This window comes from Camellia sinensis, chromosome 5, assembly GCF_055761805.1.
Source record: "Camellia sinensis isolate YWXY chromosome 5, ASM5576180v1, whole genome shotgun sequence".
Lineage (NCBI taxonomy): Eukaryota > Viridiplantae > Streptophyta > Magnoliopsida > Ericales > Theaceae > Camellia > Camellia sinensis.
Window position 1 is genome coordinate 119,581,762 of NC_138965.1, and position 16,455 is coordinate 119,598,216.

The 16,455-nt window shown below is 38.5% G+C and overlaps 1 long non-coding RNA gene across 1 annotated transcript; it reads left to right on the top strand.

Annotated features, from left to right (window-relative positions):
• Window positions 1-10,603: 10,603 nt before the first annotated feature.
• Window positions 10,604-15,592, top strand: LOC114282762 (uncharacterized). Its single transcript, XR_014330063.1, has 6 exons — window positions 10,604-10,913; window positions 11,473-11,687; window positions 11,766-11,834; window positions 12,807-12,907; window positions 14,267-14,360; window positions 14,474-15,592. It is a non-coding gene; the product is annotated as an uncharacterized LOC114282762 (long non-coding RNA).
• The last annotated feature ends 863 nt before the right edge of the window (window positions 15,593-16,455 follow it).

The following is a 16,455-nucleotide window of genomic DNA, read 5'->3' on the forward strand; positions in this document are numbered from 1 at the left end:
TGTTTTGGAAAATGTTTTGGAATTTGCTACCCGCAAGTAGGCTAAAACACGGATTTCAATGAGTCATTCCAACTCAGACAATCCAACCTTCACCCACAGGCATCCAAACAGTTTATCACATAAGCATCTAGCAACATGGTAATCATACTATCACGGCAACACCCACACACATGCGGTATGCTAAAGCATAAATGCTTACCTAGTACTTCAAGCTAAGACAGAAACCAGTTAGTAATCACATGCATGATCCTAGTTCATGTTAAGATGGCTAATGCAACACATGCGGAATGCAATTAGAATAGGCTCGGCTAACCTAAACATGGCATGTGAAATGCAATCAATTGGTGCACGTATTCAATTTGGAATTTGAAATGCAAATGCAGTTAGCATAATGTACCGAGCCCGGTGCATGCGAGACAAATGTATGGATGCACGCATGCATAGCATAAGGTACGCTAATTAAACATGACCTATTACTAACCATCAAAGCAGGTAAGTAAAAGGGAAGAAAGAAGTGGGGATTCGAAGACATGCACACACACGCACCCACACTTATTACAGGTTCGCCCTCGCTCGGAGGGACCAAATAAATAATACAATTTGAATAACGAATTAACTAACCTAGCTAATTAATTATTACAAATTACCTAATTAGTTAACAACCTAACTAAACTAGGAAAAACAGTAAACCGCCTCGGGAAGAGAGCTCGATGTAATGCATGCTCGGTTTTGCTCGGGAATTCACTGCCATGCGCAATCTGCCTCTGTTTTCCCTGCTCTGCTCCTCTGAAGACTGTCAAAGTCTCAGAGTTGCTTCTCTGGACATTGGGAGACACCACCGGCTGGGTATAATGGTCACTGACAGTGGTCTGGTGGTCATCGGCACATAATGAATCCATCGGCTGCCAGTTTATTGTCGGTCGGCACTCTATGAAGTCGATCGACAGAGAATGCCTGCAGAACCTGTTTGACAGCAGCAGAGGACAGGACTTTGCATGGCAATACAATTCAGGCCATATATGCACCAATCATGTTCCTTATCATGTGAGTGAGTCAAAGGGACATGCTCCTTGGTTCTCGGACCATCAACCGCGCATTTCCATGCGTGATGGCCCAAGTGACCAAGTGTGCACATTTTGATGTCAAATGCAATGCAAACCAACAAACCAAAGTCCAATCCCTATCACTAGATCAAGGAACAAGACATGCATGCTAGATGCCATGCAACCTAGGCCTACGAGCTAAGGACGCAGCATGGAAATGCAAGATGTACATGCAAGCATGCAAACAACATGCAAGGTAAGCATGCAAGCAAGCAAAGTATGGACTTAAACATGATTTGGGCAGCTCTAAATAGGCCCAAAACAGTGGCCAAAAGCTTAAGAAAATGGAACCAAACACACATACACACATGCACATGTTAAGGCCTAAACGCTTAAGCATCAAAGGACTACTTTTAAGCACACTTAAAAGGGGGTAATCATGGACATATGACATGCATTAAACTTTGAAAATTATGCAAGAATATGGTGCTAAACCAAGCAAACAAGATAGGCTAAGCATGCAAAAAATGGCCCAAGTACTTGAAGCAAGTCAAAGGGACTTGAACCATGGTTAAGCCAACCAAGCCTCACAAGGCCTAGGGGGCTTAAAACAGGTCCAAGGCAGACCTAGACCATGCAAAGGGAACCCCCTAGATGGCATCTAAAAGGCATGTACGATGGCCAAAACATGGAGCATATAACACAAGCTCATAAGGCATCAAAGAGACATCCAAGGCAAGCATATAAGTATGCAAAAGGGACTGAAATGACATGGTGGATAGTTCCAAACCACTAAATCAATGCAAGAATGTCATGCTATACATTCACACACTTAAGGCCAACAAGCCGGAATGCAAAGAGGCTATACTAAGCATGCCAAAGCCGACCCAAACAACCTAGGACAGACCTTAAACATGGCAAAATATGCACAAAAGCTTCACAAAGCTAAGCCTAAAACATGCTAGAACAAGGGTTTACAACCTAAGGCATGTTAAGGCAACAAAGTGGCATTACAAGGTAGGTATGCTAAGCATGCATGGTGTACCAAAACCAACAAAAAACAGAGGCATATTATGACATAATAAGCACAAAAAACAGCCAAGGCATGGTCAACAAGAAGCCTAGCTAAGTGCTCCCTCAAGAGGCCAAAAATGGTCCATTTCAAGGACAACAAGGAGAGGGGGTGGCCCTCTCCTTCTTGGGACCTCAAGACACCATCCTCACCACTGAAATCCCTCAAGATTTCAGTGGTGAGGAGGCCCAAACACCAAGGTCTCGGAGCTTACACAAAATAGCACAAAATGGAGCCTTACAAGGCTTAGGAGGGGTCAAACAACCTCAAACAACAAAACACCCTAAATAAACTATTTAGAGGGCCTAAAAACAGAACTTTTTTGTATTATATGCAAAGCCAAAAAACAGTTGCAAGATAGGTAAAAATAGAATGCAAAAATGGGGTAAAATGGGACTAGTTTCTTACCCTTGTTGACTTTCTTCAAAGATGAAGCTCTAGCAACTTCTTTGAGCTCAAGATGGCTCAAGAACCTCAAGAACACCCTCTTAGAACCTCAGTAGCCAAGAGAAGGTGTAACACTATGTGTTTGTGTGCAATAGTAAGACATAAACACACTTAAACACACACAAAGGCCAAATGAGAGAGAGGTATAGAGATAGAATATATATCAAACCCTAAACCTAAAACCAGAGCTCTCACAATGTTTTTCTCTCTCAAGTGTCTAACCTAGAGCCAAGAGGGGAGAGCTCCTCTTATAGAGGAGCCAATCTTGTAAAGCTTACAAGGTAAGCTAACAAGGAGTCCATCCCTCCATACACGTGTATGAAGGGGAACAAAATGACATACAGCTGTCTTAAAATATCTGCAAAAGCAGATGAACAGTAGTCAGCTGCTCAAAATTGCCATTTTGTAAAAAAAGAGTGTCGACCGGCAACAAAGAATGCCGACCGGCAATATATATTGCCGATGGCAACAAAACACCAGCCGGTGGCCTCCGGCCATGGCCGGTGGTGTGTGGGGATGCCTCACAAGGTATTCCCTGCCCTTTCAAGGCAAAACACAAGTGTTTGGTGCAAAACCAGACACTAAACAGTCAAGTTCGGAGATCCTGAGGCAAGGCGCATAGCCGAGACCTCCGGGAACTCCAAACGAACACAAACATGGATGATCACCGGGTGTTCAAACGGTGACGTCCAAGTCTTGAGGACGGTCAAAAATGGGGTGTCTACAGGTAGCACATGTGTCTAAGGATGGTATGTTCCCGGATCAAATGGGTGTACTCTTGGTGGTAGTACCTCGAGCTCGGGCTCGGGCTCCATCTCTGCCGGAGGTGATAACTGCAGTGGAATCTCGAACGGAGCTCCATTATGGGGTAGATCATCTGCCATCTAGAAAGAAGATACGAAAGTGGTGAAAAATGAAGAAAAACGAAGGAAAAAGGGCAAACTTGAAAAAAGTCAAACCCTAGAAGAGAGAAAATAGAAGGAAGAGTCAAAGCTCGAAAAAAGGCACCAAACCCGAGAGAAACTCGAGGGGAACAAGCCTTAAGTGGTGAAGCTCTAAGAAAAAAATCGAAATCAAATTTCAATCGGTTCAAAATGGAGTAAACAAAGAGGATTTAGCGAATAAACTTTGCGTGTGGGTGTTGGAAAATGCGTAGAAAGTGCAGATCTAGAGAGAAGGAGCACCAAGAGAGAGAGAGAGAGATGGAATAATTTTGGGCATGGGGTAATGAGGAAATGAGACCCCATGCCTTATATTTAAAGACCCGAGCCAAAAAGACCCAAATACCCTGAATCTGCCACGGGTGGCCGACAAAAGTTATTGAAGGCTGGCAGGTGGCCAGCAGCTTCCTCCAGTGGCCGGCAAGTGGCCCACTGCTTCCCTCTGAGTCCTAATGTTGTTTAGTGTCCTTGGTTTCCAAGAATTGAAGGAATTGTTCACTGTTGAGTTCATAATGTCTCAACGGGAGCTTAAAACCGTGTTTTTGGTACATGATGTTCGTTATTTGTCAGCATGAACGAGGTGTATCCTTTAAACATATGGTAACTCTTTCGAGAGGTAAATTGGAAGTTGTTACTGAATTTGTTTTTGTCAAATTATGCTTTTGTACCTGCGTTTCACGTTGTTGCATGAATGTGTATTTCATGTTGTTGTATTTCACCTTGTTGCATCAATATGCATTTCATTTCGCTTGTTTGCGTAAGATATGCATTTCATGGGTATTGCATTTCACCTTGTTGCATCATCTTGCATCATGTTATGAGTTACACATAGAATATGCTCTCGCTATTGTTTTGCACATAGAATATGCTTCCGTTACGAATCACGCATAGAATATGCTACTACTTTTGTTTTTTGCATAGAACATGCCATTAGCATTGTATCTCGTTTGTTTGTTTTGCATAGAACATGCATTCTTACCGTATCATGCTTGTTAAATGGCTTTCTTACATAGGCACGATATTGTATGTACTGTTCATTCGAAGAAATGCACAGTATTGTATGTACGGTTCATTCAGAGGAGTTCCGGTTAAAGTTATTCATGCCATATTTGAGTCACATCCTTTTTCTAATCGGTTAAAAACATTCAGGTGTGCCCGGTGTTCACACCACCCCTTCCTCCTTTTGCGTGCAACGCGTTAGGACTGTAAATCGGTTAAAATCATTTGAGTGCGCCCGGTGTTGACACCGCCCCTTCCTCCTCTCGCGTGCGACACGTTAGGATTGCAAATCGGTTGAAAACATTCAGGTGAGCCCGGTGTTGACACAACCCCTTTCTCATCTCACGTGCAACGCGTTAGGATTGCAAATCGGTTAAAAACATTTGGGTGCGCCAGGTGTTCACACCACCCCTTCCTCCTCTCGCGTGCAATGCGTTAGGATTGCAAATCGGTTAAAAACATTCGGGTGCGCCCGGTGTTCACACCACCCCTTCCTCTTCTTGCATGCAACACGTTAGGATTGCAACTTGGTTAAAAACATTTGAGTACGCCTGGTGTTCATACCACCCTTTCCCCTTCACGCGGTAATGCGTTAGGATCTTGGTTGAAACCTCGGGTGCGCCTGATGGTTACGTTGCCCTTCATCTTTCCTACGCGACGCCTAGTTAAGCTTACATAATTTTCTTATATCCTTTCTGCAGGAAATGTGGTTTGACTCGTGATTCCCATGTGTGGCGTGTTTATTTACTTACTTCCTTTCATGATTGGAATTGCTATGCCTTGTTTCGGTTTGTTTAAATGTGGCATTTTCTTTGCATTGCATGTGCACTCAAATGTTTCATTGCATAGCCTCATTGCATGATCATAAGTTATGTTTTTGCATTTTGCATATCATTTGCATCTTGCCCTAGAACTACGCTGGTTTGATTCCTTGCAATGGGATATGTAGGAAGCCTGCGGGCGCAACCATTTGTTTTATGTCTTGTTTGTTTGTCCAAGTCTTTCGGCTTTGTCAAAATGGGTTGTCTCTGGGCTTTGACATTCACTCACGTCATTTTATGAATTTCGAGTTCTGTCAAAGAAGGACAACTGTAGACATCCCAATTTTGACCGTCCTCAAGACTTGGACGTCATTGCTTGTGCACTCGATGATTGTGATTGCATGTGCTCGTTTTGGTGCTCGAAATCCTCGGCAGAATGCCCTGTCTTTGAGCCTTCAAACCCGATCCATTCTGTGCCTTGTTTTGGACCAAAACCTTCAAGCCTGTAACCCCCGGTGGCTGTCGGCCACCAATTGAGGCTGTCAGCCACCAATTGAGCCTGCCGGCCATTAGTGTCTTTTTTCAGATATTTTGTAGACAGTTGTTCCAGCTGTTGGCACAATGAGTTTCATCTCCATACACGTGTATAGATGGATATTTCTCAGCCAAATGCTTGTTTATCTATATATATGGGGTCTCCTCCCCCATTTTTGAGGGTTAGAAATTTTAGAACAAAAATCTCTCTCTCTACATTTCTCTCTCTCTCTTGCAAATTTGTGCATACTTACATACTTACACTACACTTTTGCCCACATTTCCTTAACCGAAGTTGATCATCTTTGAGCTGAGGTTCCTTCAAGCCTTCTTGGAGCTCCTGAAGGTGGTTTTGGCTTAAGTTAGTGCCTAAAATTGTTCTTTGCTTCAAGAGGTATACTACTTCCCTTTTAAGCTTACTTTGCATACTTATTTTCCTATCTCTTTCCACTGTTTTTTGACTATTTTTGGGCCATAAAAAACTATGTTTTTGTGGGCTGAAATTGGTGTTTTAGGCTATTTAAGGTTAGGGGGGTATCTCACCCTTCTTTATCCCTTGCTTGTAAGGCTTTTCCACCTTTGTTTTCTACTTTCAAACTATCTCTTTTTGGGCTTTTGAGCATTGAATTTCAGAGTATTTTCAGTGGTAAAAATCATGTTTTGAAGTCCAAAATTAGAGGGGTTAGCCTCCCCTCCTCGTGTCTTGTTTGCTAGCCTAGTTAGCTCTATGTGTTAACTTATTTTTCTAGCCTTTTGTAACTTAATTCCAGCATGTTTTAGGCTCTATTTTAGACCATTTTAACTCCGTTTTTGGCTGGTTGTTGCATTTAAATCTTGTTTTGCATACCTCAAGTGTAATAGTCCTCACAAGCTTGGTGTTTTAAGCCTTTAGGCACCTCTTGTTTGAGTTGATTGCATGTTTTAGTGCTTTTCTCACTTCATTTTCAGCACTTATAATCTCTTCAATCTCCCTCATTTCTTCACTCTTTATTTGCTTTGAGGGTTGTTTCAACCTTAGGATAGTTTAAGCTTGAGTTTGAGATTCATTGCTTAATGGTTTAATCCTCTTTTGGGGGTTCATTACCAACGGCATGACATCTCTCTCTTGCCTTAAACTACCCCTTGTTTGACACTTCCATCCTTTTAGAAGACTTCTCGCCAATGGACTTAATTGGTTAAAGAATGGGTTGGTAAGTTAAAATGGGTAACTAAAAATTTGAAACTAAAAGTGTGCAAGATAAGAAAATTGTTGTGTTTTGATGTGTTCAATTGGACGTTAATTGAACATAAGGAAAATTGGAACATTTCATACTCAAAGTGATGAAATGTGCCAAGTTTCCTAGGTCTCCATTGCCCTTGATCATGCATGATAGGGTGATGGTTTTGAGTCTTATTTGCGCATATATTAACTTGTACAAATTGGTTCCTTAGCCATCATGCAATGAAATTGCTTGATTGATGGTCTTTGAACCAAGTGTGTCACTCCTTTGAGCTTGTTTAGATGATAAGGAGGGATACACAGTACAAACAACCATGAGAATACCCTCTTTTTGCTCTGTTTGCTCTCTGTTGCAGCAAGGAATGGAGCGTCATCAGTGGTCGGCCGGCTACTATTACTAGCTGGCAGGTCACCAATGTTGGACGGCAACCCCTCAATGGTGGCCGGCCGACCACCACTTCTGGCCTGCCAGCCACCAATGAATTTTGAGCAGTGTGCTTGTGAAGCATGGCAGAGTTGATCTGCAGAAGGAAATGGTGCAAGGGTTGTGCAACAGAGGCATTTAGGAGTAGACAACATATGTTCTTTGAGTGAAAACCGAGCATGCATGGGCCTTCCTCGCTTCTCGGGACTAGTTAGCTAGTTAAATGGTTTAATTACCAATTAATTATTTATTTGTTGTTAGTTGTAGCTAATTAGCTTGTGTTGTAATAATTAAACTAGCTTAATTAGTTGTAACTAATTAGTTTACTTATTTAATTAATTTAGATCAATCTAATTAGTTTGTGTTGTAATATTTAATTAGCTTAGCCTAGTTAAATTCTTAATTAATTAGCATAGATAGTTAGCTAATTACTCGTTCAAGTTTTGTAATAATTAGCTTAATTAGCTTATTCATTCGGACTCTCCTTCGTGAGAGTGTGATGTAATAATGTGTATGTCTTCCAACCCCACGTCTTTCTCCCCTTTATTTATCCGCTTTTGATGGTTAGATTAGGGACATATTTCAATTAGCATACCTTATGCTTGCATCCATTCATCTTGTATTGCATGCACCGAGGCTCGGTGTATCATTCTAACTGCATTGTCATTTCAATACTTCGTTGAATACGTGCTTAGACTACATGTCTCGAATTAATTCATATGCCACATTAGTAGCTGAGCCTAGTAATTGCATATCGCATGTGTTGCATTAGACATTTAACATATTATGAATCATGCATATTTTTCAAACTCATATCTTCTTGGCTTGGAGTACTAAGTGAGTTTTTAGTACTTTAGCATACTTGCATGAGTGTGAGTGATTGTCATGTCTAGCATGCTTGCCATGAGGCCAAATGCTTACTTGTTAAATTGCTTGAATGCTTGTGGATGAAGACTTATTGTTTGAATTGGAACGATTCAATAAATGTACGTTTTTTTAAGCCCACCGCAAACTTTAAACCCACTTGAGGTGGCAAAATCAAACATTTTTCACAAAACAAACATGAAATTGAGTTGTTCTAATTTGAGCAAACTAGTCTATACTTGTATGCACGTATCACGTAATAATGTTAGCCTAATAACTGGAACAAGAGCATATAATGTTAATAAAAATCATATCATGATTAGTAGAGGTTGATCTTTGATCGGGCGAGCGGGGCTCTTAATTCATGACATTCCCCTCTCGTACTTAAGTTCCTAAGCTGAGGCAACTTTGGTGATGACGAACACGTGGCCTTTGGCACGAGTCATGGGTTTTCTAAATTTCTCCAAAATAAAATATTTAGGTGGCGACTCTATATCTGGAAAAGCAGTCTAATTTTGGCATTGCAGTCCAATTTTGGCATTTTTGATTCAAAAATCAATTTTCTAAAAAATTTGTCGGATTTGGACTCTTTGGTATTTATCAATTTCACATTACACTTGTGAGATTAGATTCAGAACCGCGGGAGTCCGAATTGTAGGGCTTTCTTTCGAGCTTCCGAAAGAGGGCATGAAAAAGTCAAGCTACAGTGTTGGGGCAGGATATTAGCCCAGTCTTGTGTAGTGAGTTTGAGGTACTAGTGCGGCTCGGAGATATGCGTCGTGCAAGTCGGACGGAGTTCGTCCTCGGAAGACCATGCAATCAAACAGGAGCTCGATCGTGACTGTAGAGCTCGGTTGAGTCCACGATCAAGAATTACCGATGAGACCAGACAAGTAACACAGTCATAAGGTGAAGTGTGGCGCCGCACTAAGCATAGCTCGGTGGGAAGTATTACGCAGCGTGACGGGACTACAGGAAGAAGATTCAGCTGTTCGTACGTATCAATATCGTTTGGCGGTTTTGTTATTTGGTATTTAGCTATATTAGCATTGACATGTGGGGGAACGTAAGAGGAGAGCAGGTCCACGCGTCAAGAAGGGAATGGACGCAGAAGCGCGTGTTGAAACTATATAAACGATGTTGTGCCTCCATACATAGTCTGGAACATTTGGTAATCAGAGCTCTCCTACCACTTTGTCTCCTCTCTTTTCTCTCTCTCTCTCTCTCTCTCTAAGTGTGCTAACTTGACCGTCGGAGGGGTTTTCCGGCAGCACATCGCCGGGTAGCTCACCATCTTTGTGTTCTCAGGTCAGCCGGAGGAAAGCGCAGCTTGAACACGAGGAATACGGATAGCGTCGGATATTTGACTCCCATACAATGTGGATGTTGGGCTGTAAGATCTTCTACAACAGCAAATGATTCAAAAATTGCATACAGAGTTACAGTCAGAGTATACAACTCATAATGAGGGAATCCAGCATCAACAACAGTGAAAACAGTGTTTATGATCTGAAGTAAATATGCAACGAGGCCAGTTGCAAGATTATCGACAGTTGAACCATATGCAAGAACAGAACATGCAGATTATACAGAGTCTTTGTACTTATACGCTTTTGTGTTATATATTTCATCAACGGGATCGACCACCAGTAAGTTGTACTGGATTCCATTAATCAAATTGTCTTTCGTATTCAGTACTACTTTTGTTCATGGGTTTGCTTTCCTCACAAATCAAATATATAGTTGACATTTTTGCTTTCAACTTCTAGTCTCAGTTCAGTTCACTTTGTGGGTATAGGAGGATCTATCAAAAACTACAAAGCACTCCTTTTTGTATCATTATTACCTTATTCCATCTGGTTTGTTTGTTATTTCAACTTGGAAAATGTCTCGTAGTTCAAATTTTGTGGCTCAAAAGTGGCTCAAATGGCCAAAACGACGTCGTTTTGGCCATTTTTATGTTGTTCTGTACTCAAAACGACGTCGTTTTGGCCATTTGAGCCACTTTTGAGCCACAAAATTTGAGCTACGTAGCATTGTCGTTTCAACTTATATGTTTGAGTCCTTGGGAATGTGTTTCGATATTAGTGTGCCTATTTTTTACTTAAAATTTTAATAAGCTTGATTTTACTCAACCCCTTTTTATCTCTTACACTGTTCCACTTCCTTTTCTAATAAATTCACTACTAGAACACAACTATACCTACACATTAATACAACTAGTTAATTTGTCTCTTTTTTGCCCTCATGTTTTTGGTGTATTATTTTACAAGAAAATAGCATGACCTATTGGAGGAAGTTTGTCACAAAATATTACGATCCTCGTACTAGGAAAAGTGGTGCAATGTCAATTGTTCTCTCGGTGCTTCTCCAGATGAAGCTGCCGTTAGTTCTGAGTTTTGTGCATATTAATACAGAAGATCATGCATATATCCTTTTCTTATCTGTTCTTCGAGTTAATTGCTTATATGACCTTATATTGTTATTGGTTTCTGCAATTAGAATTGGAAATACTTGCTTGCATATGAATAATCTTCTTTGTTCTTTTCCCTTTTTTCTTAGTGCATGGCAATGTGACGTTTGCAGTTTGGGACTGGGGAAGGGGATTGGTGAGTATGAATTCTCGAAATTACTTACGATTGCTTTCAAGTATTCAAAATCATATGAGCAAAGCACAATAATGAATCATTAGAGCAAGAAAATGTTGGTCAAACTTGTAGTATGCAATTACTAACGATTGCTTCTAATTATTTTCCCTTTCGATATTTTTGTCTTGTGCAACATTGTTTAGTGCTTCAGAATTAGATAGGCTTTTTTCACTAGAGAACAATGTATTGAAAAATAATCAGAGACAGTGTTTCCATTTCAAGCAACTCAAGCCCAACCATAGAGAGCTTGATTAATATTTTAGAAACATGGACATCTAATTTTACTATGTCAAAACAGATATGAATGTTTTGATTCAATGATGACACTATATCAAAATTCGATGATTTGGTAATGAGCACTTAGAAAACCATTAAGATGGTTTCTCTTAGTTATTCCTTCCTGGAAGCATACGGAGTCTGATTCCTAAATCCTCAGCCGCTCTGATTTCGTAGTTTCTATTATTTATTTTTTATGCTTATTTATTAAATCTAAAAGTTGGGAATTGGTTTTTTTGGGCAGAGGAAATTTTTGAGACACTTCCCAGCCTAATTAAAATCAAATTTGACAGTGGTGTAATTGACAATGACTTGATTTTGGACTTGCCGTGTACACATATACTACCATTTGGAAGGTTCAAGTTGAGCTTTGATAAAGCGGTCCAACAGAGTTCTTACAGGCAATTTATTGCTATTCGTAAGGGAAAACTCTGAATTGTATTTACTGAGGAATTGAAGGTATTAAATTACGAGGATTTATACTAATATCTGTATAGTAGTACCTGCTAATATTTTTACTTTTCATTCTTGTACCAGATATTGTTTTGGGAATTTTGTACATATCATTACGAAGAGTTCGTGCATCGTTCACTGCTCACTCAACTGGTATGTAATTATGTCTCATTTTGTTTCAAGCTCATTGTGTTGTTGACACATTATGTGCACTGGCTGGAACCTAAGAAGCACGGACACGGACACGTGACACGACACGAATACGACACGGACACGCCGACACGTTAATTTTAAAAAAATGCAGGACACGACACGTGGAGGACACGCATGAAATATATAATTTTATATATTTATTATATATTATATATATGAATATATCATTCAAAAATAATAAAAAATGCAATATAGCACTATTTCCTATAAATTTATATGGTTTTTGTTTTATTATTGTATCTTAAGTTGTTTTGTTCAAACTTATAATTAGTTTCACATATGTATAATCAATAGACACATTTGTTTAAACAATTGACACGTGTGTCCTCCAAGTGTCTAAAGAGCGTCCGGGTCTTTAAAAATATTTAAAAAATAGGACACGTTTTGAAGAGTATCGGATACGTGTCCAAAGAGTGTCCAAAGAGTGTCGGTGTCCGACACGGACACGTCACCTTCTTAGAAGTGTCCGTGCTTCTTAGGCTGGAACTCTGTAAGGGCAGCCCCTAAGATGCACGGACACTTTTAAACTTGGACAGACTTCATACACTTGGGCAGGGGATACGTATGTCCATAACTTAAACAAACACGAAACAAATTATAAATTTGAACAAAATAACTTAGAGAGGATACAATGATAAAAGAAAAACTATAGATTTATACCTATTAATCCCTCATCTTTTAAACTTCAGAAATTAGTGATATGTTTTTTTTTTTTACAAAATAATAAATTATAATAATTTTATATTTTGTGTGTGTCACTCACTTGTTGTGTCTTACATTTTTCAAAATTTTCATGTCAAGCATCTGTTTTGCATCCATGCAGTGTTCATGTTTGTGTATTTTGTATTTTCTAACTGATTTTAAAAATACATATATTCATTTTTTAATCAGAATCGCTGTTGTTGTTTATAGACAAATCGCTCAGATGAGGTTTCGGAGATATCCCAAACCCAAAATGCTGAAAATGAATCAGATGGAAAGGCTGTAAACGGATCACAGACAAACTACATTGTGTGAGTCAATTCAGTAATCAATTTTGCTAGCATATTTGTTTTAGTGCTAATTGCAAAGTTAATTTGGCTGCTTTCGTTAACATTTCCCATAAAATACCATACGACGACTAGTGGCCTGAGCATTTAACCATACCAGTGAAGCTTCAACACATGATTGATAGTTTACAAGCTGTTCTATGATTTGCTCAAGAGGACTGAAGTTTTTTACAAATTTTCCTAGCACTGGTTAAGTGTTTTTATGATTTGGGTTTTTATAGATGAGACCTAAGTTATTAAAATCGGGATCGTACGCGGGACCATTGAAAGGGGCTCGTGGATCAGATCATAGAATCAAATCGAGGATTGTAAGATTCTACTATTAATATGAAAAATTAATAATGATAATATATGTTACGTAATTTAAAAAAATTAAAGAAAAAGGATAAATTTGATATAATGCATCTTTTATGTTAACATCAATTATAAGAGACGTTTGAAAAAAGTGTTTATAGTCAAATTTTTTATATAGATATACACATAATACATAAATATAAAAGAAATAAATAATAACAAAAAAGATTTGTTAGGATCGGGATTGTAGTAGAATTGGAATCGTATGCTAATCTACATGATTTTATGAATAGGATCGTAGTAACTTAAAAATCCTACTAAATTTAAGATCCTAGTGTAATTAAGATCATTTGGACTAATTAAAATTGTAGAATCGTAAGATCCTATGATCCGGATTGGAATTCTGATAATCATGAATGAGACGTGATGTACAAATTCAAAATTCTTCAAATTGTGTAATCTTCGATTATTGACATTGGTAAACGTCCCAAGGCAATTTGATTATAAGTCAATTCAATACCAATTCATAATTGAGAAGTATTATTTCCCCGTCATTCTTCATCAATGTTTTGATACAATTTACAAAGCTAATTGATTTTGCTTATGTCCTCTGGTGCATATTTTTAGGGAGAAACTTCACATTACCCTTCGGTGGTTTACTCCATATGCAGTTTACTCCCTTGCATTTGGAAATAAGCATGTAACCCTTCGTGGTTTGTAAACTAAAGTGCACCATTAGGCATTCTATCCAAGATAACAAGTGTGAAACACGTGCCTGAATATAAAGGGGTTATGTGCTCATTTGTAAATGTCGGAGAGTGAACTACACCTGGAGTAAAGCACAAGAGGCTAAAGTGAATTTTGTCTCCCAAAAAATGATGAAAATAGCAGTGGTTTGCATGATGAGATTACTTATGTACAAGAGCATTTTAGTCTTTTCACTTAAGCCATTAACGAGCTTGATGGTACACTTCAATCTGAAGCCATTTATCTTGCTATGTTTGATTTTTTTTTCATGTTTAATTGTAGGTCACAGGACACCATATCTCATTCAGAATATAAGTTGGTTTCCTCAACTGTCCATGGCTCAGGATTTCCTAAATCTTACTACCAAACCTGTCTGGTACGTTGGATCATGCTTCATGTTGTTTGTTCCATATCTGAATCAGAAGTCATTATCTCTATATGTCATCTGCATCTTTCTCATTGCATTCATTTTCCTTCAACTCTTTACAGATATCTGAGGTTGTTCATACTATGACATTGGATCGATGCTACTTCATGTTATTGTTTTAGGATCTGTGATTTCACTAGTTCATCAAATGAGCCAAAATTTAAAGCAATTTTGAGTTTCCATTTCAATGGTCTATCATGGTATTGGGAACTTTTTGAAATGTTTGTATACAAGCACAATGCCTGGTGCAGTGGAAAAGCACCGCACCCCCAGGCTGTATACGACACATTTCACCCAAGTTCTTCATTTTGCTTTCCAAATTCGTAATCCAAATAGAACCTTATGGTCATCCAGCTCATCAGCCCTGGTGATGATTTCTTAAATCCCATTCCCTCATCTCACTCGGACCAAAAAAAAAAATTTGTTTGTATACTTAATTGCACTAGGGTTTCTTTTATTAATACACAGCTATGTTACACGAACTTGGATACAAGTATCAGATGTGGGTGCATGGCTAGCATAAGGATCCTCTAGAGTATAACCCTGCAGCGATCTCCTAAAGTAAACAATCCAACGGCTGAAAATAAAACTCACCAAAACGACGTCGTTTTGGTGAGTAGTTTGAAAAAAAAAAATCCAGTCATTTCAAAGTTCCCTCCATATGGCTCAATTATACCAGATGGCGGGAAGAAGAAAATAAAGAACGAGAGAGCGAAGAAGAGATAGAGAGGCCACTACTTCCTACATCTCGTCGCCCTGCCGTCTTGCCGTCGCCACTGTCCTGCCGCCGTCGACCCCCTGCTCCAGCCGATTGAAGAAAAATATAGGTATTTAGAACATGTTAGAACAATCCCTGTGATTATATATTATAGGGTAAATTACACTGACACCTCTTGAGGTTTATGTTTATTACAGCTCACCCCCTCACATTTGAAAAATTACATTGACCCCCCTGTTAATTTAATTTTATGTATAATGATCATTACGGTGAGGGGGGAACTGTTATGAAACTTTAAACCTTAGGGGACAATCTGTAATAAAACTTTAAACCTCAGGGAGGGGAATGTAATTTCCAAAAGGTGAGGGGAGAAATTGTAATAAACATAAACCTGAGGGGGTGTCAATGTAATTTACCCTATATTATATATATATACATTATATAGTGAGAATTTGATTATAGAACAATCCCTGTGATAATATATATACATTATATTATATATATATATATATATATACACAGCAGTTTAGAACAACCTGTGGTATGTACATGGAGAATTTGATTATTACACAAGTTCAGAACATGTTTTTTTTTTTTGTTTAGAACAGATATTCATTGTGATTATATATATATATATATATATATATATTATAGATTTATAGATAGTTTAGGTGTTTCCTGGATGAAATGAAAAATAATCCCTTTTTTTTGTATGGGTCTATTAAGTAGTTAAATTCAAAATTTCGGTTTACATATGTTTAGAATAGGTTTTCAAAATTTCAGTCTACATATGTTTAGAACAGGTTTTTTTATTATTGCACTTGGCATGCCTTGATTATCTTATTTTTTTTATTATTACATATGGTTCCTTTGATGTAAGAGTATTTTCTTTTTTTTTTTAGGTACTACATGGTCGTGGTCGTGGTCGTGTGGATCACACGTCAATATCTTAGTGTTGATTTTTTTTTTTTGTTGGATATGGTGTTCGTGTATGTAATATTGAAAACCTTTCATGAAATGTCGTTGAAATATTGCTGAATTTTTTGTTCAAATGTTGCTGAAACTGTTGCTCAAAATTTGCTGAGACTTTGCTTGAAATGTTGCTGAAATTTTGGCTCAAATGTTGCTGAAATTTTGATGAAATGTTGCTGAAATTTTGCTGAAAGTTTTGTTCAAATGTTGCTGAAATTTGGGTTCAAATGTTGCTGGAATTTTGCAATATTTTTTCATGAGATTTTGGTTCAAATGTTGCTAGAAATTTTGTTGACATGTTGCTCAAACATGTTGCTCAAATGGTGCTGGAATTTTGTTGACATGTTGCTCAAA